General features: G+C 44.4%; 1 long non-coding RNA gene across 1 annotated transcript; it reads left to right on the top strand.

Moving 5' to 3' along the window:
• Positions 1-365: 365 nt before the first annotated feature.
• Positions 366-4,914, top strand: LOC137520817 (uncharacterized). The gene is made up of 2 exons (XR_011021945.1): positions 366-418; positions 4,682-4,914. It is a non-coding gene; the product is annotated as an uncharacterized lncRNA (long non-coding RNA).
• The last annotated feature ends 22,533 nt before the right edge of the window (positions 4,915-27,447 follow it).

The following is a 27,447-nucleotide window of genomic DNA, read 5'->3' as shown; positions in this document are numbered from 1 at the left end:
CATTTCACAAAGATTAAAGCATTTGGTAAATCAAGTAAAAGTGTTTGTAAGTTACCAGGTGATCAGAGCTGGAGGTAAATACCAATGTCCATGCAGTAACATATTGACAGATGTAGCAGACAGCCAATAGGGAGAGTCAGACAGCCAATATGCTTCTCATCCCATTTGATCCGATATTCTGGTGGGTGGAACTTTAGAATGGCAGAGCAGGAGGAGACATTTAAAAATGCTTTTCTGTATCCCTTTTGATGTGCATATCTGTATACTGATACACAAGTTTTGGACTAGTCCATATTCTCGTTGGGGGGGGGGTCTCAGTTATTTCTTGATTTTTCAAAAGCATTTCCTAAATGGCAGTTGCCAAGTCCAACTGACAAAAAAGTCTGAAAATGAGTATTGAGACTGACATCTCAGAAAAGTAATTTATAATGCATTTTACTTTGAGAGAAATGTAATTCTTATAAGTGTGCATTTTAAGTTTTACACTTTTTTTGTGCTAGTGGTTCTTTAAGAACAACTGGAGGTGGGTGTTGGCTACATGTCTTGTGCTTTTTGCTGAAGCTCTGCATTGACAATGACAGTTCCTAGAAAGACCATAAGCTTTATCCCTGAGACCAAGTGCATCATTTTTCTTCTCATTCCTTCCTCCTTCCGAGCGCTAGGTTTATTAACAAAGGACAGGTGATATTTAAAGGCCAGGCAGGGCATTGATGTAAAGCCATTTTGCATGGAAGCTGTGAGCCTTGTCCACAAATGAGGAGCTATTTGTTTCCAAACATTTAATAAAATTGTCAACATTTTTCACTCGGCAAGCATCCTTGCTTTTATATCTTGAGCTTCGGCAAAGGTCATGACCGCGGCAAACATAACTCGGCAGCCTCGCTGAGCTCAATGCCCACTGTGCAGAAGACCTTGTATTTTTCTCCTGCTGACAACCTGATCCGCTAACATTATTCCAACTTAACTTTTGGCCACGATTTAAAGACAATGCACTTTTTTTCCATATATATTTTCTCTATTATACAAAGTGCTAACATTAAAAGCGCAAGGAAAACAAAGATATTTGTTATTTAGGTAACTAGGCGTACATATACTTTTTACTCTAATTAGTTTGACGCAATCGGTAGCTGATGGTATTAATATTGCTAATTTTATATCACTAATATTATACTGTTTAAAAAGTAAAGTTCACATCTAACTCCTCTCCTAATCCATTCTCTCACACTAACCCTCCTACTTCCACCACACCTAACACTAACCCTTCAACTACGCTGCATCTAATACTAACCTCACTGCTGCTACACCTAAAACTAACCCTCCTATTACCGCTGCGTCTAACACTAACCTCACTGCTGCTACACCGAACACTAACCCTCCTATTACCGCTGCGTCTAACACTAACCTCACTGCTGCTACATCTAACACTATCCCTCCTACTACCGCTGTGTTTAACACTAACCTCAATGCCGCTACACCTAATACTAACCCTCTTACTACCGCTGCGTCTAACACTAACCTCTCTGCTGCTACACCTAACACTAACCCTCCTACTACTGCATCTAACCTTAACCTCTCTGCTGCTACACCTAACACTAACCCTCCTTTTACCACTGCGTGTAACACTAACCCTCCTATTACCGCTGCGTCTAACACTAACCTCACACTACACCGAACACTAACCCTCCTATTACAGCTGCGTCTAAAGGTGCGTACACACGTCTGATTTCTTCAAACTATGCGTCGTCAGAACCACCCACGGGGCGGTTGTTCTGACAACAGTTTGCCGGTGTGTACAGTCTGTCGTCAGGCTGATAAGGTTGGTTTTGACTGATCCGGCAAACTGTCATTAGGACGACCACCCCGCAGGCGGGTCTGACGACGTGTAGTTTGTAAAAATCAGACGTGTGTACATAGCTTAAAGTGAACCTTAAGTCAGAAACAAAAAATTAGTTTTACTCACCTGGGGCTTCCTGTGCCCTCGCAGCCACTCACTAATCCTCTGGTCCCCCGCTGCCAGCTAGTTTCGTTTTTGCCGACAGGCCTGTCAGGACTGGCCACGCGTAGCTTTTTCCGCATTCCCGACTGTAATTAGCGCTATTGCGGGCCGCATCGCGTACAAAAATACGCGTTGCCGCATATCTATTCGTTCGGAATGCGGCAACGCGTATTTTTGTACGCGATGCAGCCCGCAATAGCGCTGATTACAGTTGGGAATGCGGAAAAATCTACGCGTGGCCAGTCCTGACGGGCCTGTCGGCAAAAACAAAACTAGCTGGCAGCGGGGGACCAGAGGATTAGTCAGTGACTGCGAGGGCACAGGACTGCTGCAGGGGGCTGGTAGAAGCCCTAGTTGAGTAAAACTCATTTTTTTTCTGGCTTAAGTGTCTCTTTAACACTAACCCATCTGCTGCTAGACCTAACACTAACCCTCCTACTACTGCTGCATAGAACACTAACCTTTCTGCTGCTAGACCTAACACTAACCACCCTACTACTGTTACATCTAACACTAACCTTTCGGCTGCTACATCTAACCCTCCTACTACCTCTGCATCTAATACTAGCATTCAGAGTGCGCAACAGAGCCTATAGATCACGGGCCTCCCTGGGTTCTGGCCATATGCTGCAAGTCTTCCTCCTTTCCTCTGGGGGATGCTCTATCTCTATGTTGAGATCACCCTTTATCATCACAGGACAGGCGGTGGTCCCGGCCCTCCACGAGTGTAGCTCAGGGTTACCACTAATTGCAGTGAAAAGAAACCCCGAGCTAAACTTAGTAATACCATCAATGGGGTTAAAGCACACCAGAACTGGGGGTGGGTGGTTAAGGTTAGTCATTGGGGTGGGTGGTTTAGGTTAGGCATCGGTAGAAGGAGGGTTCAATGTGAGAATAGGGTTATTTATATTACATAAATGCGTTCCAGAGGCTTTCTGGATCATGGTAAAGCTCACCATTCCAGCACAGGGTCCCTCTTCATTTGAGGCCGTGCATATGGCTGTGGATGAGTGCATCCAGACTAGGAATGCAGGAGTATGACCCGCCATTGCCCAGTAGAATAAAGTCATTCATGATGGAGGAAAAAAGCGGCTTCAATTTACTGGGCATGTATGGAACTGTGGGTTTGAGCAGCCCGTTTTCCTGCACTGTCGGCTAATAGAGCTGAGTTTCACCTCTATCATGTATGGAATTTACTTGTGCATGTCCAGACCGGATGCGCTCACACGGCTGGGAGCATAACCCCAAAAAACCTATTTGACAATTTTTTTAAAAAATCAGTGAAGAGGGACTCAGCATTAAAAAGGTGGGGTGTAAGAGGATCCTATTCAGAGGCTTTCCACCTGAGGTAAATATTTAACTTTTGTTTACTTCAAATACACTTTAAACTCCTTGGCAGTAATCCCGAGACTCGGGTTGGGGTGAAAAAAAAGATGCTGGGAGCTGTAATCCCAAACCTGGCTCGGGGTGGCTTTCAGGAGGTATGGGGACACAGTGCAGCGGCGTTTCTAACTCACCTCCCCCAAGATCTGTACTCTTGCTGCCTTTCTTCTTCCGATACTTGGAGGCTCTCACTCCCTCGGGAGAGTTCGCTATTTGTCGCATGACGACAGACGGCAATCTCACCATAGGGGTAGAGCACCACTCAGAGGACAGGAGGAAGAATTGCAGCACTGTATCCTGGAGAGGTGAGTAATGTGCAGGGTTGCTGCAGATCTCTCTGGGGGTATGCTTTTCTTCTTCTTGCTTTTACTGAGTGTGGAACCCCCAAAGATTGTCAACAAGGGCTTGTCGGTAGGAACATCAGGGCTGCGCTCCACTTCAGGCACGAGCAAGGTTGTACTGCACCTGTGCTGGTAAGGTCATGCCTGTGGAGTAAGCCGAAACCGCTTGTGCAAGAGCGGCTCTGTGCTACTGTACAGACATGGCTGTACTCACGTGGGTGCAGTACAACCACGCTTGCGCCAAAAGAGGAGTGCAGCCCCGGTGTTAAGGAGGTAGGCCTGGTTCTAGACTTTGCCGCCTGAAGGAATACATTGTGAAGAGGCTGTGCATTGCAGGCACTGGCACTACACTTACCTCCATCTGCTTCCTCCAAGACAGCATCTCCTCCCTGCTGGTCCGCAGAATCTGATCCCCAGGATGCCGGTTATGTGCTGCGCCGGCGCCGCTTCACTCACCCGCTCTCGGAAGATTAGCAATGGGATCACCAGCCACACATGAAGTCCTGCTTTGACTACAGCGGGGCCTCATGTGACCCGCCACCACGTAACAGGTCACATGAGGCACTACTGTAGCCAAGGATACAGGACATTGGACGGGCGGATGGAGATCCTATCGCTGAAACCCTGAGAGCTGGTGAGTGAAGTAACGTGGCGCATATAGGGAGGGGGAGACGGGGAGTGCAAAGAGGGGATCATTTTGGGAGGGGAGCTGCCTCTTTCTGCCTCGTTAATTGTTGCCGCCCTGAAGCCAGTTGTTCACATTGCTTCATGGAAGAACCTCCCCTGTAAGAAGGGTCCAGCTAGGAGAACCAGGGAAGCCTCTACAGGATCCAGAGGCTTTCCCCTTCTTAAGTAAGTATTTCCCTTTTGACCCAAGCTTTTGTTCAGGTTCACTTTAAAGTAAGGGGTTGTATACAATTGCAATTCTTATCTTAATGTTTTTTTTTTCTTTTTAATATAGGGAACACCCTCTGCAAAGGAAGAGGAGATGGAATATGATATGTGTCCATATGCTCCCCTGTCTTCATACCTCTGCATAAGTGCAATCCTGCACACGTCAGAGACGGTCTCTCTGCCAAGGAACCATAATAAGAAAAGCAAAAGAAAAAACCCGCAGAATTCTCACCATCTGGAGTTTCGTCTCCACCATATTTTCTAATAAATAAAAAATAAACACATACAACGATGCACAAATTACTAGTGGATTCAAATTTGCCAGGATGTTTTGAAACTCCATTTGCGTAAAATAAAAAAACAACCCCTTTGGGCTGATTATAAAACATTACAATTGTTTTAGAGCTCCTTGAATGGTAAAAAAAAAAAAATCTTCACCGCGGGGCTAGTGCTGACTAATTCAGCACTAGCTCATAACTCTTTCCAGTTTCTGTTCTTCACTGCTGTTTTCCAAAGGTAAGTATTTACACACACACAGAGCAGGATCATCCATAAGGCAAGCTAGGCAGGTGCTTATTACCCTGTGGGTGTCAGGGGGCCCATCTGCCACCTTCTCTGACCCCTTTCCACCTCAGATTACCAAAAGGACCTTAAGGAGGAGTAAAATCTTCTGCGTTGCCTAGTGCCCCATTTTTAGCTTTGTCCATCTCTGCACCACAACACTTAACTAATTAGTTCCAGTACCAATGGGGCTCATGGGCAAAATTAACCCAGAGGCTCCCTTCCAGAGCCCCCTCCCTTTGTTGCTGCTTATTTCACCTCTAAGGCCCCCTGTAGGTCCCCCTTTCAACAATATAGTTTTTGTCATACTATCTTGTTTGTATGTACAGATTTTACGTTATCAAAGATATCGTTTCTATGTGTAAAAGGGTGTTTCTGCAGAGGGAGTGGTTAGGGTTAGGCACCACCAGGGGGAGTGGTTAGGGTTAGGCACCACTCGGGCGGCGGTTAGTTTTAGGCAACACCGGGGTGGGGGAGTGGGGTTAGGGTTAGGCACCACCAGGGGGGTGGTTAGTATTACGCACCACCAGGGGAGGGTTCTGTGTAAGGGAATGGTTGGGTTAAGCTGTATTGTTGAATTACGCAACGATTTTTAACGTTAATATATTTTCGTTATTATTTATTGTTTTTACAACGTTATTTATCGTTAACCAAGTTTGACAATGATATTTATTGTTATCAGATTTCGTTATCCACCGGCGCCATTTCGTTATCCAGCTGGGCCATTTTTTCACTGCGCCCTTTTTTCATGAACGCCCGGGTGGCACAGAGACAGGTAACTATACCATCTTGCTCTGCCCACATTTTACATTTTGCACTTTTTTCCGTGCTATTGGTCTTTTAAGTGTGCATATTGCTTAAATCACCTTTTGCAGTATTTTTGAGGTTTTCGAAGAAGTAAAAGTTGACCTCTGTTGAATGCAAGCTCTTAAAGCAACGCATAAGAACCCCATCAGAGTCCATATTTCTGACTGCGCTAGGCTGATTAAAGTCTTAAATCTGATTGGTTGCCAGGGGTAATTCTGGCTCATTGTTCTGGCACTTATTATATCTTATCTTATTACATAAGCTCATTTTGTCTTGCAGGCTTAGGGGGGAACGTTTTTTTTCCTCTTGATGTGTTTTGATTGAATGAAAGTCTCCTGTTATATGTGTCTACCCTTAAGCCTCTTAGAATCTTTCTTTATAATTCCCAGAGTGCATATATCTTCCTCATCTGCCTGTCACCCCTGGATCCATGCTATATGCCGCCGTACGAGAGATGGAATGTGCTTGTCACGCATTCTATGGCATTATGTATCATTTCCATGTAACCGGTGTCTCTGGTGTAATTAATGAGTGTGTATGCAGAGCCCAAAGAATATTATGAATGTAATCAGAATGAAGAATGTAATGCAGGCTAAGGACAAGACCGCCAACAACACGACACAAACAGCTGATACTAAAAAAAGGCTTTGATCTGTCACCGCAACGCAGTGAAAATCCAATCTAAAATATGATAACCATGGGTCTTAAATACAGGAACTAGAGGAGTGTAAAGTGTCTATTTTTTTTACCAGAGCAACCAATCAGAGCCCAGCTGACATTTATATAGTGCAGGTGAGGGCGAGAGAGCAGAGATGTGCAGGAATTCCATGACTATGAAGGAATTTAAAACCCCACTAGTGTTTTCCTGGAAATGAGTAGAGGTTACAGCGCTTGCTTATGTCAAGTACGTATTGCGGCGCCACTCGTTCTGTTGGGCACCAGGTGGAGCAATAATAATAATAATGTAACATTGCCGATACTTTACTAAAGACTTACCGGGCTCCCCATTCTCACATTAATTCCCCTTTCTCACTAGCACCCCTACTGCCTATAACTAACCCCTGCTCCTAGTGTCTAACACTAATACCCCCCTATGGCCTATCACTAACCCCCCTCCTGGTGCCTAAGTAACACTAACTCCCCTCCTAGTGCCTAACACTGCCCCCTCCCCCCCTTACTGTCTATCAAGCCCTGCTGCTAGTACCTATCATTAACCCCACCACTTCCTATTACTATAACCCCACATTGCCTATCACTAACCCCCCTCCTAGTGCCTAACACTGCTCTCTCCTACTGCCTATCACTAAGCCCTGCTCCTAGTACCTATCAATAACTCCCCCCCCCCACACTGCCCATCACTATCCTCCCCATTGCCTATCACTAACCCCTGCTCCTACTGCCTAACACTTATCCCCCTACTGCCTATCGCTAACCCCCCTCCTAGTGCCTAACACACCTAACACTGCCCTCCCCCTTACTGCCTATCACTAAGCCCTGCTCCTAGTACCTATCATTACCTCCCCCCTCCCTACTGCCTATCACTACCCCCCTCCCCCTCCACTGCCTATCACTAACCCCTGCTCCTTTTGCCTAATGCTAACCACCCTCTTACTGCCTATCACTAAGCTCTGCTCCTAGTACCTATCATTACCTCCCCCCTCCCTACTGCCTATCACTACCCCCTCCCCCTTCTGCCTGTCACTAATTCCTACCCCTTGTGCCTAGACTAACACCCCTCCTAGTGCCTATCACTAAACCCCTCCTACTGTCTATAACACAAAAGCTACTGTGTATACAAGATATAAATTCTGTGTTGCCTAAAAAGCAGAACACACGGTGCATCTTTTCAGTACAGTTGGTGGAGTCTCCTTCCCACTCTGCGCAGTGTGACATAAATTCCCTCCCACTTACCCCTCCTTGCAACTGGCAAGGAGAAGGTGGGTGGAGAATGACATCATGATGTGGGTGGGGATGGGAATGTCCATGGATAGTCTTGGTAGACTGCTCTGACAGGTTTTCTAGGGGTTTACTGGAGTGGATACATAACAATACTAATGAGGATAGAAAAACAGATCTCAAAGATATTACGTACAGGCATTGCAGTACCTGGAGCACATTCGGTTTATTAGATTTTACACCATTTCAGGTACACTTTAAGAAGGCAAATCTGTGCTTAAAGCAAGAGGGGTTTAAATCTGGATACGTATCTCAGTGTTGGGAAGCCTCTGCATGGTCCAGATGCTTTCCAAAACCTCTTCCAGCCCTCAGTTGCTGCCCAGGAACTCCTTCTTCTTGTGTGCTCCCGTCCATGTAGGAGCTTAGCCATACTTGGCATGCACAAGTAATGGCGCATGCCGTGTAGAGTGAAGTGCTCGTGCATGGAAGAAAAGGGCGAAACATGAGCGGTTTTGTTTACTGGGCATGCATGGACCTTACTCATGCATGTATGGAAGAGCTCTACATGGATGGGAGTGCAGCCATGTGGAACATTTTCCACAAACTCTTGTCGATTATGTTTAGAGGAACCCAAACCATGGGGTGTAAGAGTATCGGGGAAGCCTCTGGACTGAGTTAACTTCCTTAGCGGTAACCCCAAGTCAGGTTCAGGACGGAAATCCACAGCTCAGAGCAGTAACCCTGAGCCTGACACGTGGTAGCCGCCGGGAGGTATGGAGAGACAGTGCAGCATGGGAGCATTTCAACCCACCTCCCCCAGGATCCAGACGCTGACAGCCATTCTTCTTCCAGTCTTTGGAGGCTCTTGATCCCTCTGGTGAGATTGATGTCTGTCGTCATGGTGACAGACGACGTTCTCACGATAGGGATAGAACGCCACCTGGTGAACGGAAGGAGAATTGCAGCGCTAGATCCAATTGAGGTGAGTAATGCTTCTGCTACAGATCTCTCTGCGGCAAGATTTTTTTCCTGCTTTTAGGATCTAAAAGCGCGTGAAAAAATTGTACCACTTTTAGACCCTAAAATCCGGAAGTAATCATACCGCTAGGCAGGTTAAGTATCTATTTTTTTAAACTTAATTTTCAGTCCAGGTACTCTTTCACAATACTTTGAGTTGAAGGCTTTAATGTTGTTTCTGGTCTTACAAAAATTCTTGCCAGTCTGATTCCCCTTAGGCCTTGTTCACATTAGAATGTGCATATTTCACGTGCATATTTCAGCAACGCGTATAGAGACAGACACGCACGGACATCAGAAGTGCATAGACTGAACTGTCTGATATTCACAATACATGCGCTGCATAGCAGTGCGATGCACGATGGCACTGCTGCACACATTTTTCCCCAAAAAGCACCGCACCGCTACAGTGAATGGGATCAGCTACAGTGAATGGGATCAGCCTCACAACGCATGGAAGCACAGATGGCAGTGCGATCGTATGCGTTGCATTTTAATCGCCTGGCCATCTGCATATATCAGTGTGAAGGAGGCCGAACGAGGCCTTACTGGCCATTCCAGATAAGGACATTTGGCCTTAATTCTGGTAGCTATGTGAGGTAAATATTTTTTGTAGGTAAAATACCTCATGAGGTATTTTCCTCTTTTTTTTTTTAGCAATTCTGAAAGATTTTTCTCCATTTCCGAACATGAGGTAAAACACGCGGTAAAACTTGAGGTAAGTGCATACAGTGAGGTAAAACGAGGTATGTCAGTGGTAAGCATGCAGTAAATAAATGATAGTTGTCTTTAATTGTCTTCCATAAGTTAGGATAGTCTTTGAAAGATGTTTTTTTAGGGGGGGGGGGGTATTTGATTCTGTAGCAACCTATGAAAAGTGTATTTATAGGCATTCCTTATAGAAAAAAAACAACACTAACACAGCAACAGGAAATCCACTAAAAACTGCAAAATGCATACAAATTGACTTTACCTCCAGGTACAGGCAGGTCTTAAACTGATCAGTAAGTTATGTGCTAACATGCCCACTAATTTCCATGAGAATAGCTACTATTACCTCATAATTTACCACATGAGGTAAAACATGACTAAAACCTACCAGAATTGCTCGTGAGGTACATTACTTCACATGAGGTAATTTGTTTGATAACCGTACCAGAATTGAAGCCATTTGTACCGAAAAGTATAAAACTTTGAGAAAAAAAAGGATTTAAAATATATAGTGACCAAAGACCATTGAATTCCTCCTTGTCACAAACTTAGCTTTTAGAACTGTTTTGAATGGGGTATAAAATCTGTCCTCTTCTCGGGCTATTTTCAGACCTGTACTTTTGGAATTTCAAAAACAGTCAAATGTTACACGCTGCAATTTCCTCTCCATCAACTTTGACTTTAAGTGCCTTTTTTCCTTTTTTAAAGTCAATATAACCTTTCATAAATAATCACATGCCTTATTTTTCTCTCCTTGTTGCCTAGTGGACAAAGCTAGGCATTTCTTAATGCCAAAAAAAATATATATGTTTATCTTGCTTTTGCAGATTCACTCTCTGAAGAGACTTCTTTCTTAGATCCTCTTAAGAGTCACATTTATTTTATCCTCAGATTAAGACGGCTGAATACAAAAAAGTGTTTTTAAATCACGTTTATCTTGAAAGATGCTGTCACCAGGCACCGTCTGGCCCAGACACTGGGGACACCGGTTCTATCTCAGACATAAGATCTTCTTATTTCGTGGTGTGATGGGCTTGTCAGGTGACACCACACTGTAACACACTTGGCGTTTGGCTTAGCGGCGCATACATTAAATCCCTCCTTCCCCCGGACGCACAGAGTGTTACTGGGGCTTTGTCACAGCTGCATGGCCGAATTCTCCTCTAACTTAAATAAGCTGGACTGATTCTAATGTGCAAATTGACGGTGCCTCCAACCAGCAATTAACGTGTACAAGGAGATGTTAATTGCTTCTACTCTCACTTAATGCAGATGCCGCACTGACTGTCCGATAGTGATAAGTCTGCTTAAAATAAACAAAAGGAATAAGTTCTGTAATCGGCTTCACTGACTAAAGTAAATAATAACTCCAATTATAATAGATACTTTTTTTTTGTAAAGGTTCAGTCTTGTGATTGTCTTCCAGTTTGGTAAAGAGTTCTGCCATCTCTCTCACTTTGGTAAAGAGAGGTCCACCAAGTCATTCTTTTCTGACTCCCATGTTCCAGTTCCTTACCGCCCACTGTGTTGACCCCTGAGGTCATACAAGTCCAGCCATCATAACAGTTCCACCTCCACCCATAATCAATATGGCCACCTTAAAGAAAACCTGAACTAAAAATTAAAAGTCAAAATAAACATACACAGGCCATACGTACCTCCCGTGTAGTATACTCCTCAATCCTCTCCCGTGTTCTGTTTGTCCACTGTGATCAAGTCCTCCATTTTGAAAATGGCCATCACCCCATAACAGCTTTCTGGTCAGCACACTGTTAAACTACATCTCCCACGTGAGCCATAGGGAAACATGGACATTAGCGGCCACATCAGTTGTCCACTCAGCTATAACTGACAGCAACTGATATATTTCAGTTCTGACAAAATGTTGTCAGAACTGGAAGGGATCAGCCTCAATTCACTAAGCTTACCTTCTGTCTTTAATAACTCTTCAGAGCTGTTTTACAGTTATCACAATTATATCACCATGGTGATAACTGTAAAACAGCTCAGAAGAGGTATTAAAGACAGGAGTTAAGCTTAGTGAATTGAGGCCAATGTCAGAAGAAATTGGTGAAAATGGTGAGCTTCTGAGAGGAACTGATGGCAAGGTAACTATTTAATGTTCATTTGAAGTTACCTCATGTGTTTATTTTAAATAATTTTACTCAGTACAGGTTCCCTTTAAAGAGGAAGTCCAGTGAAAATAATGTAATAAAAAAGTGCTTCATTTTTACAATAATTATGTATAAATTACTTAGTCAGTGTTTGCCCATTGTAACATCTTTCCTCTCCCTGATTTACATTTTGACATATATCACATGGCAACATTTTTACTGCTGGCAGGTGATGTCAGTGGAAGGAGATGCTGCTTGCTTTTTTGGCAGTATGAAACAGCCGTTATTTCCCACAATTCAACAAGGTTCCCACAGTGTGATGTCAGAACCATGGTCCTGACATCACACTGGGGGGGGGGGGGGTTCACCACAATATCAGCCATACAAGATTTCTCATGTAAAAGGGGGATCAGATACTGATTGGAATGAAGTTCAATCCTTGGTTATGGTTTCTCTTTAACCCCTCCTTCATGCCAATTGTTGCCACCATTCTGAACCATAACAATCGCACACACCACTACTCCCCCATCCATGGATAACAAGTGCTGCCAGTGTATCTCCCCTCCGCACCCAGGACTAGTGTGCTCACATAACTAACCTACCCGTATAACAAGTGTGGTCTCCATAACACCATGCTTCCACACTATAGCAAATACCAACAACTCCCACCAGCGTGTCTCCTCTGTACACCCATCACATGTATGGCATAATCTGCATAACTCCACCCCATTACAAGTTTGGGCAACATAACTCCCTAATCTCATGACTAGTATGACCACATCTAGGGCCAGGACAAAGTTCTCCAGCACTAGAGGTGGAGCTTCCAAAGTGTGCCCCCTCCCCCCCTGAATTGTGTCCGCCCCAGAATAGGTAGAAAATGAACAACAACTATTAAATAGGTTGCCACCCCCCACTATAGATAGTTAGAAGGTCCCCCAGAATTGGGCAGCTAGCAGCTAGCTAGCGATGTAGCTTTGTGCATCTTTTAGTGTGCACAAAGCTACTTAAGGGGCACTAAGTTCAGATAAGGCACACTAACCTCAGATAAGGCACACTAACCTCAGATAAGGTTAGCGCTGTAGTTTGTGCCCACTAAGTGGAAAGGCACACTAACCGGCTTAGTGCCGGTTAGTGAATCAAGGCCAATAACTCCACGCAATAGCATATGATTTGTCCCTTGGCTCTCAAGTATTATTTTTAAGGTGATTTAGTCAACTTGCAATCACAATCCCTAATTCAGAAAAAAATGACTATATCCCAACTCTTCTGTCTCAGACTGCCAGGTAATGTCCAGCACCCAGGCAGTCCGGGACACGCCTCCTCCCATACAACACTGCAGGAGGAAGTGCGTTATTAACTAACATTTCTCCCTCCGCTGTGCAAATGCTCAGGAGGAAAAGCTTAACTGCAATCACTTTTTTACATTTTCTTACAAAAATGTTTTCATTTCTTAAAGAGACTCTGTAACAAAAATGTTATGCTTTGTTCTACCATCCTACAAGTTCCTAAACCTATTCTAATGTGCTCTGGCTTACTGCAGCACTTTCTATTATCACTGTCTCTGTAATAAATCAATGTATCTTTCCCCTGTCGGACTTGTCGTCCTGTGTCTGGAAGGCTGCCAACTCTTCCGTGCCGATCTGCTATGCACAACCCTCTCCAGGCCCCTCTATGCACACTCCAGTGTGTGTGTTATTTACATAAGCCAGCAGCGTCTCTGCTATCTGATATCAGTGAAAGAGAGCTGGATAAAAATCCTCCTCTGTTAGGCTGTGAAAGGAGCTGGCTGACACATACTGAGGAATTACAGACAGGAAGAAAAGATCAGCCTCACAGCCTGTCACTAGTATTCAGTGGGTGAGAGCTGCAGGGGGACAGAAGGTAAACACACAAATGATCTCTTGAGATTCAAAAGGAAAGCTGTATACAGCCTGCTTGTGTATGGATGTATTTTCTATGTGTGGACATACTGTACATCAACCTACTTCCTGTTTTGGTGGCCATTTTGTTTGTTTATAAAACAAACTTTTTAAAACTGTTTTTGACTACTTTTAATGCGGCGGGCAGAGGCGAAATTGTGACAGAGGGGAATAGGAGATGTCCCCTAACGCACTGGTATGTTTACTTTTGTGCGATTTTAACAAGACAGATTCTCTTTAAAGCAAGAAACATAAAAAACAAGACTTATCTGTTGAGAATGCGGCGGATTGACTTTTTATATTTTCCGCTTTAAGTCATGCTGTGTAAAAACAGCAGATTGCCCGGATCAATCCGTTTCTTCACCTTGATCAACGTAAACACTTGAAAAATACTTTCTGTTAATTGGAAGAATAGAGCAGAATTATTGTGTCAGTCTCAGTGCTTCTTTACAGTAAAATCCCTTTTGTGGCAGAACGGAGGTGACAGCTTGCACTTGTGTATCGATGATTGTCACCTATGTCAGGCTGAATTGATTATCACACTGATACAATTTTAGTTACTGGTGATGGTGACTGTTCTGCGTCTGTGTTGTTGTTAATTGTGCGGCAGTAGCAGGGAAAGATCACAACGGCTTCCTCGGCGCTGTTTACGCTTTATTTTTATTTATTTATTTTGAGCGTTCAGCCAAAACATTAATTACAACTCAGAAAGCTGCTCTTCTGATACCTCTAATGCTGGTGAAATATATTTCCTCATTTTGCCGCCTGTGCGCCGGGATGCGCAGCCCCCGCACTGTGTTGATTTTTTAACTAATTGCTTTTTTGCTGAATATGGTTGGATGGCAAACGGGGCGTTAAAAGGAGAACTTGATTGAACATTTATAATTGCAGAACAAGCCATTTAATGGTCATTTAAAGGCTAACTCCAGGCACAGATATTTCCCCTGGTCGTTTGTGGGCTATCAGAGGCAAAGCTTGTTTTTATTGGTGTTGATTATCTGATGTCAAAGAATCAGGGGCGTAACTAGAAATTACTGGGCCACCCTGCGAAACTTTGGATGGGGCCCCCTCCCCCTCTCGCTTTCACACAGGTAAACTGAGAACCAATGTTTTTCAATTGGCTAGTGCACACTTGAATGTGTTTCCCCATGCAGATAAAAACAGACAGGCGTGAAGTACTGTGTACATTTTCTCTATCAATTACATTAGCTTCTGTGATAAAATGTGCATGTTTTCACACATACACACACACACACGGGTTGCTGAAAACGCATACAGAAAACTGACAGACGAGTGTGCTCCCAGCCTCAGCTTATTGCACTCACTCTGTCCATCTCTGATGGAGCAGAACTGGTTCTGCAGACTTCTCCAGTATCACTACAGTACAGAGCACTTGGGGAGGGGTAGAGAGGTTGGGGGCTGGACGTTGTACACAAGAGGCTGCTGAACACTGAATAGGGACTGTCTACATATCTTTGTCTGCAAAACATTGTATGATTCCTTATCAGTGGCTGAGCAGATGCAGTCATTAGAACAATCGTGCAGAGAGCAGAACATTTTTTCTCTCCATGTCCTTAGTTGTCAGTCTCTCAGGACAGGGGAAAGAAACGTATTCCCCCATGAGGCACCTTGCGGCTTCTGGGCCTTCCTGCGGCTGCATCCCTTGCAGGGTCTATTGTTACGCCTCTGCAAATAATCCAATTTTAAGCTACATACCCATTGGGGGATGTCTTGCAGATGTCTGTCACCGAAGAGATCGGGTACTGATTGCTGCCGGAGACGGAGCACTAACAATGCGTACAGAAGCATCATCTGCCTTTGGTTGACGAGGCGCCTGTTGCAATGGGGGAAGGGGGAAGAGGGAGGGACTAGGGATTCCCATTCAGATTCCGCAGAACTTAAATTTCCACATTTCCGAACTGAAATCAGCTTTTTTTCCGATTGGAATTCGGAAATTAGAAATCCAGTTTACCGCAACTTGGTAATTTTTGCCCAATCACAGAACTCGGAAGCATTGGACCAATTTTTCTGCTAAAATGGGATCACCGCGCTAATTTTAGACCAATCCCAAGATTCCATTTTTCCGATTTTCCAAATTTTTTTTGGTTTGTCTGATGCGAGAAGTGACAAATAAAATACTCCTCAGAAATTGTAAAATTTAAAAAAAAATGGTGAATCGTAAAAACGGAAATCGGTAAAATGGGAAAATGGAAAAACGGAAAATCAGAAAATCGGGAATTGACATTGGTGGAAATTGGAATTTCCACGGAATTGGAAAGGAGCATCGGCAAGCACAAAAAGCGGCTTCTGGTGGGCGGGGAATGGCTAGAGCAATGTGCGCAATCCTCAGTTGTTGTGCACGCTAAAGATCCAACAATGTTTAGCAATCATCGTGCGGCTGCTGTACACACGCTGGTCTGATGTCCAATTCTCTGCTATGTCGGTTGTTATCATCTGCTACGTCTGAGTTCAGATCAGCGTGGGTATGAAGGCTTTAGGGGCCACTCACGCATAACAGAACTTGCGTGAAGGCTGCTTTTTGTCACGTTAGCCGCACATCTAATGAAGGTCAATGGCATTTTATTTGACTTGCGTAGTTGTGTGATTTTTTTCAGATGCATTTTTAGATCATGCAGCTGTGCGATGTGCAAATCACATTTAATGTCAATGTAATTGCAGAAAAACTGCATTCAGGTTTTTGAAAAATAGCATGTGATTTTGAAGATAATTACATACAATTTCATGTGAATTAACTTCCTTGCATTCATGAAAAATCACAATCTGAAAACTCCCATACAAACGTGTTTAAAAAAAACAAAATGGAACTAAATCACAAAACGAAGAATTGCGCATGTGGAAAAATTGGGAACATTGCAGTAAAAATTTGCAGGAATAACTATGGAAAACAAAAGTTTGCTTTCTTAAAACAGAAAGAATTTGCGATAATTCAGGTTTGGAGTGAGCTCCGAAATGTCTCCCACAATGCAACACTGCTGAATATATGCAAATTAACCATTGTTGCCCTTAGAAGCTTAACACACCTCCAGATCCGCTGGAATGCAATGATGTGTCAGCTTCTTAATTTGTACAGAGCCAGAATAATCCAACTATGAAAGGGGCAGCTTAAAAGCAACCCGAGGTGAGAGTCATAAGAAGGCTGCCATATTTATTTTCCTTTAACCACCTATGTCCTTCAGGGCAGTATATCTATGACCCGCTGGACTTCACTTCCTGCCCAGGGGCGTAGATATACGGCTGCTGCCGCGATTCTCGCCACTGCCCGTTAGTACACAGATCACATTCCCCGATCCAATTAGCATTCAGTATTGATAAATGGAAATTAAAAACATACACGCATTACTTCCTGTTAGTGTGCTAACACAGGAAGATAAAGCGGAGGGACATCTAGTGGCCAAACAGTAAAATCACACCATACATACATTATATTTAATAAAAATACATAAAACACCCCATAAATTAACTCCTTACCTCCCGTTCCATAGTTACCTAAATAAAAGACGTGTAAAAAAAAAAGGGGAGGACAAAAAAAAATACATGGTTACCTTACAGACTGAGCTTTTTTAATATGTTATGAGGCCTTGTTCACATTGCGTTCCGTTCGCGTGTCCGTCCACGATTCCCGGCGCTTGGGTGGGTGATTCGTTTTTGTGCTTAGCGGTTTTCTAATTGTTTTTTCCAAGCGGTTTTGTAATTCACTCCCTGACGCAAGTCAGGAAGTGAACTCTTTGATCTGGAAAAGAATAAATACAATGTATTTATCCTTAAAAACGTGAATGCAATCACTGCACAAAGCGATTTTGTGAGCATTTTGCGTTTCTTCTATACTTTCCATTGAGGCAGAATCGCCTCAAAAATAGTACACGCACCGCTTTCCTATCCGCACCGTGCATGACCCGCTCTGATATGAACCTTCTTATAGACATTCATAGGCCACGCGGTCAGGGGGCATTTTCAAAAAACCGCACGCGGTTGCAAAAAACCCGAGAACGCCTGCAGTGTGAAAAAGTCCTCAGGGTATATTACTGTCATTTTTGCAAATAAGGGCTTGTGATTAGTGACAGGTTTTCTATACCAGATTACTTAAACACCAGTGTATGTAATGCTTGGGGGTTATACTTTGACCACCCAGAGCAACAAGGCTGATAGCTGAATAATGGAAGAGGCTACACAGACTGCCCAGAGCAACTGCAGCTCTGGGCTTCCGATATCGCTACAAATAAGATGCAATGGCAGCGCAGTGTGATGTTGCGCTGCCTTAGCAATAGCAAGCATTCAGACAGGTACAAGACAGGACTATATATTGGAGCGTAACTAGTAGCAACTGCAGCTCACAGTCACGTCCACAGAAGCAGAGGAAGCAGGCTAACAACAGTCACCAGCAAGCATCCACCCAGGCAAGACTACAGGATAGAAAGTAACTAATAGCAACCGCAGCTTATAGTTACGTTCCCAGAAACTAGAGTAGCAGGAATACTACAGTCACCAACGTGGTGATGGCAGAATCCAAGCTATCTGGATAATAGACTTCACTGACCCACCGCGGATGCAGCGAAAGTCCCTCAAGCATGGAACTAGCCAATACACAATAATAAGAAAAATAACAAACGGCTCAACTAACGGGTAAATATAATTAGCAAGTCTGCATATATATTTGTCAAGAAACTAGCTAAAGTACAAATAATAAGGTCACATTGAACTACAATAACAGATCTATAACAGAGTGTCAAGAAGTCCAGCAGAACAGCGTACTGATCGCTATGGCGGGCGAGGTCTAAAAGGGGAGACAGACTTTTATGCAGGCATCGACCAATGGATGCAAGCATGCAAACTTCCACACAGCTGAATGGTAATCATTCAATCCTGAGCTGGCTTGATTACCATTTGCTAGATGGCTGTGAATGCAAAGGACTCCCATGAGAAACACATGCAGTATTATGTAACAACGTGCCTGCAGGAATTCCAGGGCTATCCGGCCGCAGTTCAGCTGCAGCAAGTAACTGGTGGAATGATGACAGCATCCTGAGCTGCCCAGATCTGTAGAGCAACTGCAAATGACAATGTGACTCATTGCGAATGCACAAACAAATGCAAGAAAACAAGCCAGAACTGTCTGTTTGCAGCTCCACTGCAACGGACAGAACACGCTACAGGAGGAATCCTTACAGTGTGAAAGTCTACAGCCCCGAGTTCACCTAAGTGGCACCAAGACAGGAAGTTACGCTATCGTATTTGTACTCTCATATGTAACACTCTCTTTATTAAAAGGTGCACCCTGGTGGGCCTCTCTGGTCTTGAGGCCCCAGTGTAGTCACAGTGACAGTGTTGCTGTATCACTGAGGTTCTCCAAATCACGGACCTATAAAGCAAACAGTTCCAGCAAGTGCTCTGCAATTTCTGTTGTGCTGCATTTTCTATCGCAGCCTTATAAACATTATTCTCTGAAATGAATGGACAAAGTTCAGCTGTAGCCCAGAAGTGGAATGAGTTGCATTTCTCCGGTACACACTCTTTACATCTCCAGACTTGAAGTTCCACAAGTACATTGTCCAGTGAAGAATTAGCAGCCATACCAGCTGTCCCCGCTCTCTTATTACACACTCCAAAAGACACAGCAGAACAGCTTGTACTATCACCGGGGAGGAAAAAAGTGCAATTACCTGGGCAGTATCGGATAAAGGAACTAGCTAATGCTGTTTATTTTCTGAAGGGTAAATATATTTTTGTAAATGGACTGGCATGGAGCACTTGATAAAGCCAAGAAAAAGCTCTATGGCAACAAAACTGTGCTCAGTTCAATGCCATAGAGGAAGAAAACATGGTCAGAGCGCCCAGGGTGTAACATAGTGGAAAATGCAGCAAGGGTTATTCAGATCTAAATGATTAGAAGAGCTTTATAGAAGTAACTTCACTTTTGCTTTGGAAAGAAGTGTTACGGAGTACCAGCTTAAAGAGTTCCTCCGGTAAAAATGACAGAGCCTGCCATGATAGAGTGTGTTAATGATGACAGAATGGGAGGGTTTAAATACTTACCTCATCGGACATCATCGGGTCACAGGTAATACTCCACCCTCCTCGGGAGCGCAGCTAAATTTCCGCCTGCATTGTAATGCAGATGGCCAGAGCCTTGGCGGAGATTTTGAAAAGAAAATTGCCATGGCTGCATATCTGAGGGGGTGGAGCAATCCCCTTCTGAGAGGGATGACTTCAGGACAGGTAAGTATTTAACCCTAACCCCACCACAATCCTCCATCATTAAAGGATACATCGGCAATTAAAAAAAAAGTTTCACCCACCTAGGGCTACTTCCAGCCCCTCATGAAGAAGTTCAGGGTCTGTCGCTGAGTCTAGGTTCACAGTAGGACGTTGCTGCGTTTTAAAGTCTTGTAACGCAGCTTACCACACTGCAATGCTAAGTTTCTGGGCAGGGATGGATTCATACTTTTTACCGCCCAAGGCCCACCATCAGCAGCTGTCCCCAGACCAACAGCATCCCGAACATCCCGCCCAACATGGCAGGGATTAGATTGTAGGCTAGTCTGAGGACAGTTAGTGATTAGTATCGGCAGGGATTAGATTGTAAGCTCCTTGGTGAGCAGCACATTTGGTGATTGACAGGCATCTCAGAGATCACTGTAAGTGCCCGTTAGCTGCCCCTTTATCCCCCGAGTGCCAGATCCGGCTGTTGGCAGCCGCCCACTGCTATGTGCAAACTCTGTGTAGCAGGACGAATGTTCAGACAGGCTAACTGCTACTACCAGCCTGCTGCCCAAAGCCCGCCCCTTGCTTTTCCGGTGCCCTAGACCATGGCCATTGTGGGCTTGTCTAAAAGGTTAGCGTTGCATTATAACGCGTAGCGACATGGTAACACTTTGCTGCAGTGCGTTACCTCTAAACGCACACGTTACCAGGTACAGGAAAGCATCCTTTTCATTGCCTGTATGCCTCACTGTACCTACCGTATGCGATGGTAAAACTGCGTTCATCTTCATTACCACCTTTTTTGTTGCGTTGCTTTGTAATGTTGCGTTGCGACTTTACAACGCAATGTACTACTGTGAACCTAGCCTCAATGTATTAAAGGCAGAGGATGAGCTGGACAGCCAGGCAACTGGTATTGTTTATAAGGAAATAAATATGGCAGCCTCCGTATCCCTCTCACCTCGGGTTCACTTTAAATAACACATTTTAAGGAGAAGTTTCCCAGGCGGTGAGGCAGCATGTTTTGCTTTCATTATGCACATAACACCGTGAGATTTATTTAGCGTGAAACTGGAGCTTATCCCCGTTGCTTAACAGATCTGCAGTGTTATGCGTATTAGGAAAGCCATAAAGCTAGTTTAGAGGGGATAGATATTAGTTTATTTGGTGCCTCAGAATCACTGACACTGCTTATCTTTTCTTAAATTAGTGATAAATTCTGCAAATCTGCAGCAAGGAAGTAAATATTTGCTATTAGGGGGGTGAGATCGGCGGCGTAACCGCGCGTCTCTCTCCGGCAGAACGGGAGCCCGAGTGCAGCACAATAATGACAATTTATCGAACTCCTCGATTTAATGAAGCGCAGCAAAGTCTGTCTTAATAAAAATGCCTTCCCATGCAGCTGGCTTGCGGCCAGGCCACATGCTGACTCCGCTGGTTATCGGTGTAGGTTGGTTGCAGAGTACGTGGAATTCGGCTGGTGAAAGATTACAACGAAATGGGAAATTAAATAATGAAGGGAGTTCGTCAAACAAGATTGCGAGAGATTCAGCAGATCAGGCTTTGTGTAAGACAATTCTGTATTGATGAAGGGAAGTGTGATGACTCTATTAGGCCGTTGCAACTCCTGTGTATGCAGTCCTTAACAGCTGAATGTAGCTGTATTAACCACTTCATGGCAGGGGCTCAAGGGTATAGCTGTGTGCCCACGCACGCGTGCACACGTGCGCTCCCGCTGCATGCATGTGCTTCAGGACAGTGGACGTTTATATAAACATCCTATTTGCACTAGAGTGAGCAGAAACACCTCCGGAGTAGGGATGCTCGCTGGATTCCGCGGAATTCTTAATTCCGCGATTCTGGATGGAATTAGGTCAATTCCGATGGTCATAACAGAATTTTTGAACCTGTAAAACGGAATTCCGCGGAAATTCTTTTATTTCCGTGAAATTTTCCGGAATTGAAAAAAAATCTCTCTCTCTTTCTCTCTCTCCTCCTCTTTCTCTTGGATTGATCATAATGCCCTGAGACCTGGGTTCAATTCCCAGCCATGGTGAGTTGGGTTTTGACATGCTACAAATCCTTAAGCATGCTACTTTTTCTCTTGGATTGATCATAATGGTACATGCTAGGCTGCCTTCAGTATGTAGTATTGTTGGTGGTATAGTGGATAAGTCAGCTACCTACCACACACTGATACCTGGGTTCAATTCCCAGCCATGGTATGTAAGCTGGCTTTTGAAAAACTGCAATTCCCTACAAGATGATGGATGATGATGGATGACAGTGGATGAGAGATTTTACAAATTTCCAACGGAATCCGGAATTCCGCGGAATTCAGGATAAATCCGGCGGAATTTTCATAGTGACGGAATTCAACACTGATGGAATCCGTGATTTCCGGCGGAACGGAATTTGCTGGTTCCGATCATCCCTACTCGGGAGGAGGCAAGGGTGTAACAATAGACCCTACAAGAGATGCAGCCACAGGGGAACCCAGAAGCCACAGGGGGCCCCGTCATGAGAGACTGACAACTAAGGGCAAAGAGAGAAAAAACTTTCTGCTCTCTTCACAATTGTCCTAATGACTGCATCTGCTCAGCCAACTGATAAGGATTCATGTACATTTTTGCAGACAAAGATTTGTAGACAGTCCCTATTCAGTGTTCAGTTGGGTATTTTGTACAGCCCTGTTCTACCCCGGGGGGTATTGGCGGGAGGGGTTCCCATCTAAAGTTTTGCAGGGGGGAGCAAGTGATTTCTAGTTATGCCCCTGGGAGGAGGAAGTCTCTGAATACTAATGAGGCTTGCCTTGTCCTCCTTAGCAACCCCCAATCCAGCACTTCCCCCCTCCCCAATTGCGTGCACAGTAGCTGCTTTTCGCTCGGGCTCCAGCGGAAATAGCCAAGCAAGATTGGGTCTGCTCTACTGCGCCTGCACAGTGGAGTGGACCTGATCGGGTTTGGCTATTTCCACTGAAGCCCCAAGCAGAAAGCAGCTACTGAGCTTGTGCAAAGTACACAGACGTCAATATTGTGGTGGCCGTTTCTCTGGGGGAGCTATCGGTTGATCGTGGGCTACTGAGAAAGATGGGGGAAGCCTCATTAGTGCCTGCACTGTGTAGGTGCAATGATAGCATGCACAGTAGCACAGAGCCACTTGTGCACAGCTCTCTCCAGCATGCATGAGTGGCACCTTGGTACTGCTCAAGCATGGGCCGTAACTGCACCTACATAGTGCGGCCACAGTCGTACACGGATGGGAGCATGGCCACGAAGAGGAGGGTCCCAGTGACCAGTGGTGGGCTCAAGAACAATCAGAGAGCCCAGATATCGATCAGTTGGTGGCAGTGGCCCAAGCACTCTATTTGACTACCAAGGACAGCTGCAGTGTCAGAGAGGAGTAATCAGAGTAAGGAAGCAGTAAGAATTACTACTATTCAATGCACATATAGAGGTGTTCCTCACCAGCATATCACCAATGAAAAGCTAATAAGCTGGATGAAGGAGGGCCCTCTAGTGGACCCTCTAGACCAGGGGCCCGGTCAGAGGCGTATCTACAGGGGTGCAGGTGTGGCGTGTGCCATGGGCGCCTTGTACTGGAGGTGACTGACATTCTCCATCCAGATTCTAGTTTTTATATGTGGGGGATTCTTCTGCCCGGTTACATTATTTGGGGGAAGATGGGGTGTCAAGCTGACCAACTGTTATACGGAAAATATGTACAAGTTGACCTATTGCCATACTTCATTCTTATAGGTCAACAGGGGCGTAACTAGAAATCACCCCCCTGCAGAGAAATTGGAGAGGCAGGCCAGACGGGATATAGTAAAAAATAAAAAAAGAAAGAACATACTTACAGTATAGGTAGCCAGCTGCTATCATTTCTAGAGGGGGAGCTGAGAATGCTGAAGTTGGGGGCCTGAGGTGAGGGAGTAGGGCGCCCCTCCCCACCGCTGTTTGCCCACTGCCCCCCTCCTGTGCTGCACCCCCTCCTGCCTCTAAAAACAGTCCTGGCTTCACCCCCACGGGCCCCAATTTTTTGGATGGTGATGCGTCTCTCTCCTTCTCTACCCCAGATGGGATTTCAGTCTTAGCCATAAGCGCTGTGTTCCCTAGATGTGCCTCTAGGCTCAGTGTGGTTGCATCCTCTATTGCTACGCTACTGGTTGGTAGTGATGAGATTTTTCAGCAGAAATCCATTTGAGAATTTAACCAACTGCTGCCTCCGTTACAGGGACGTAACTATAAATCTTTTCTCTCTCTTTTTCTCTCTATGCACTTAGCTGTCAGTCTCTCTAGACAGGGAAAACAAACTTCTCCCCCATGGGGCCTTCTGCAAATTCCGGGCCCCCCTGCAGCTGCATCGCTTGCAGGGTCTATGTTTACTCCCCTGCTCCGTCAGCTTTGTGCAGCTCCATACAGTCCAGCACTATGTGTCTGTCAATCCCCAGCCTGCTACTTCTACCGTCCGCTTGATTTTTTTCCTCCCCCCCCCCCCCCATTCATCATCCTCTCAACCAATAAACTGTCTGAAATGGATCAGAATTTTACCAGTTGGAATGTTGGGCTCATTATGCCCTGAAGCTTGTGTAAGTTTGCGTTATGATCCAGATGCTCTCAGGCACTCTGCATCACTGGCCAGTGGAAGCAATGAGCCAACATGATTTAGCAATGAAGTTCCCTAGCAGTTGCTCATGTGTAAACACAGGGAAAGCTGTCAGTGTTTACCACATAACAGAGCTTCTGAGGCTTGTTCAGCGAGATATCCAGGTGTATCTGGGTTTACAAGTGAATGAGAAGAGCACCCGGGGGAGCCATTTCCAGAAGATGAAACCTCCACCATGACCAGATGGTGTCCATCATATTCCTGCTGAACAATATTCTCCTCCTTCTCCCATCCTAGGAAGCAGGTTCTGACATACATCCCGAGTCTGACCTACTTTTATATAGGACGGCATTAATTCCGTAATAGATTGTGATCTGTGTGAGGAATATGTCAGAGGAAAGTATACATGAAGGAAAATGATTACACTAATTATTAGAGGAGAGTTATATTCGCTCTCTCGTTCTCTCTGTCTTTATTGCTCCCATGACCTCTGTGTGTGCTCATGCAGTATATGTGTGTGTGCTGTATGTATCTATAGGGACAAGACTGCCAATCATGCAGCCACACACCCCTATGCATAACCTCTACCCCAAATAACTGCCATTTAACCACAGCAGTGTTACCTCTGCCCCTGCATGAGCCCAAATGCCCCCCATATCCTACATGTGGCAAACCTGTAATGCCTAGTACACACCATGCAATTTCTCGTCAGAGAGACAAGTCGAATAGATAATTTTCAACAGGTCCAATCTGATTAGGGATGAGCAGCAATTACGCCTATGCCTAATTACGCATCGTAATCATAACGCGTAATTTTGTATGTAATTGTAAGCATTCGTAATTACGCATGAATTTACACGTAATTTAGTGCCGTGTTTGGCGGTGTATAGCAAAGACTCCATACATGCTATTGTCACTAAAATTGCTACATATGTTACAGTGGTCTGAAAGCCAGCATTTCTACTTTGCTCTAAAAGATTCCTCACAGCTTGAAAGCTACTATCCCAGAAAAAAAATTCTAGCAGAACGTCACTGAAATGGTTAAACAAAGCACTTTCTCCTGCTATTCAGCTTCAAATCCGCATCCAAACTGGAGATAGCAGTATATTTTTTACTTGTTAAACACAAATGTATCAACACTGGAATATAAACAAACACTCTCTGAGAAACTGTCTCTGCTTCAGGCACACTCAGTGTTCAGAATAGCTTATTGGAAGATTTTTATATATAATAACAGGCAGTTATGATAGAAAAAGAATAAAATGCAATGCCAGCTTTCAGGGTAAGAAAAACTACTCTTTGGAAACTTGTAATTTGTAAACAGACAATATTACTTGTTGTGCACAAAAGCAAATATGATAACTGTATGAGTAATACAAAGTAGGAAAACACATTTTTATTAAATGTTATGTCAGAGTTTCAGACCACTTTAAGGAGAATAGCAGGTACAAGTTAAAAACAAGAATTTTTCAAAAATATCTTGTAGTTTTTGAGAAAATACATAGAAAAATGTTTTTTTTTCTGAGTTTAAATACCATTTTTCTTTGCCTTTTTATAATCGATTTTCTCAAAAACTACAAGGTCCTTTTGAAAAATTCTTTTTTTGATTTAGCTGATTACGATCATCACTGGATCTGATTTCTGATCATTGTTCTGATCTATTTTCCGATCACTTCTGTACAAAATTGATCAGAAAAACAATCAGAAATCAGATTGGACCCGTCGGAAATTATCTATTCGACCCATCTATCTATGTGACGGGAAATTGTTTGGTGTGTACAAGGCATTATATTACAATACTATGCTTCGTCTTGTACAAGTATAATGTAATTTCTGTAATGTATCAGGTTTGTTCTATGCTCTGATGGATGTCAGCTATTGTTATTGAGATCTTGTATCGGTGCTGTTTCAGATAGCTGTAGGGGACAGCGGCGTAGCTAAGGAGCTCTGGGCCCCGTGCGAGTTTTACATTGGGGCCCCCCAAGCACTCTATACATAACAATTGATACTATGCACTAAAAGCAGCCAAGGACAACCACAGTGTCGGAGGTGCAAGAAGATAAGGAACAGCTTGCAATGATTACTACTATTCAAAGCATCTACGGAAATGATTATTACCAGCACAGGACCAATAGAGAGCTAATACTGCAGTTGAGGGAGGGCCCTACGTAGCCACTCTGGCCCAAGGGCCCCGGTGCGGTCGAGACCTCTGCAACCCCTATTGCTACTCCACTGGTAGGGGGTGCATGCTGAGTTGTCTATAGCCTTGTTGACACATTAAAACGATGGTCTCAGATAAGACCAGAAGGGGCGTTATTACAAATCATGTCCCCCCCCCCAGGCAAAACATTGATGAGGTCGCCTTCATGAACACACCCTTTCTCTTGCCAACCCCTAGTGACCCTCACAGCCTGGGGGCTTAACTTGCATGGACCATCAGGCTCTTCCTACCCATACCATGTGTAGCCACATAAACACCTGATCTAGAGTATCAGAGGGAGGGAATGTTAGTAGTTGGGAGCCCCCCACACCTCTGGACCCTCCATGCAGTCACAGGAGCTGCTCCTCTGTAGTTACACCCCTAAAGATCAGGACTAGCTACGATTTGCTGGGATCTTCTGTAAATTAAACATTTACAATGTCCTTTGATAAGATCAGGGAGATCTAGATTTATCTGGAAAGTTCTGTGTGAGGACTATAATGAGGGGAAGGTTAGCTGTGTTTAGAGAGAATTGTGCTGGCGTTATTAGCTAACAGATCTGCTCTATATTCTTTGATGTAGTTTTTGAGTTTTAGTACTGAGTGAGATGGAGTTTTCTACTGCCTAAGATGGAATAAATTAGTTATTTTCCAAAAGTCACTTTGCTTGTGGTGTATGAACCTTCACCTCATCACACTACCCCCTGCTGCAATGCATTGCACACAAAGGTCCTCCCCTCCCATCAGCCTCATTCTCCTTCCTGTTGCGTTCACATATCTGT

Source organism: Hyperolius riggenbachi, chromosome 6 (assembly GCF_040937935.1).
Source record: "Hyperolius riggenbachi isolate aHypRig1 chromosome 6, aHypRig1.pri, whole genome shotgun sequence".
NCBI classification, from domain to species: domain Eukaryota; kingdom Metazoa; phylum Chordata; class Amphibia; order Anura; family Hyperoliidae; genus Hyperolius; species Hyperolius riggenbachi.
Note: the sequence above shows the minus strand (reverse complement) of the source record. Positions and strands in the feature narration are given on the sequence as shown.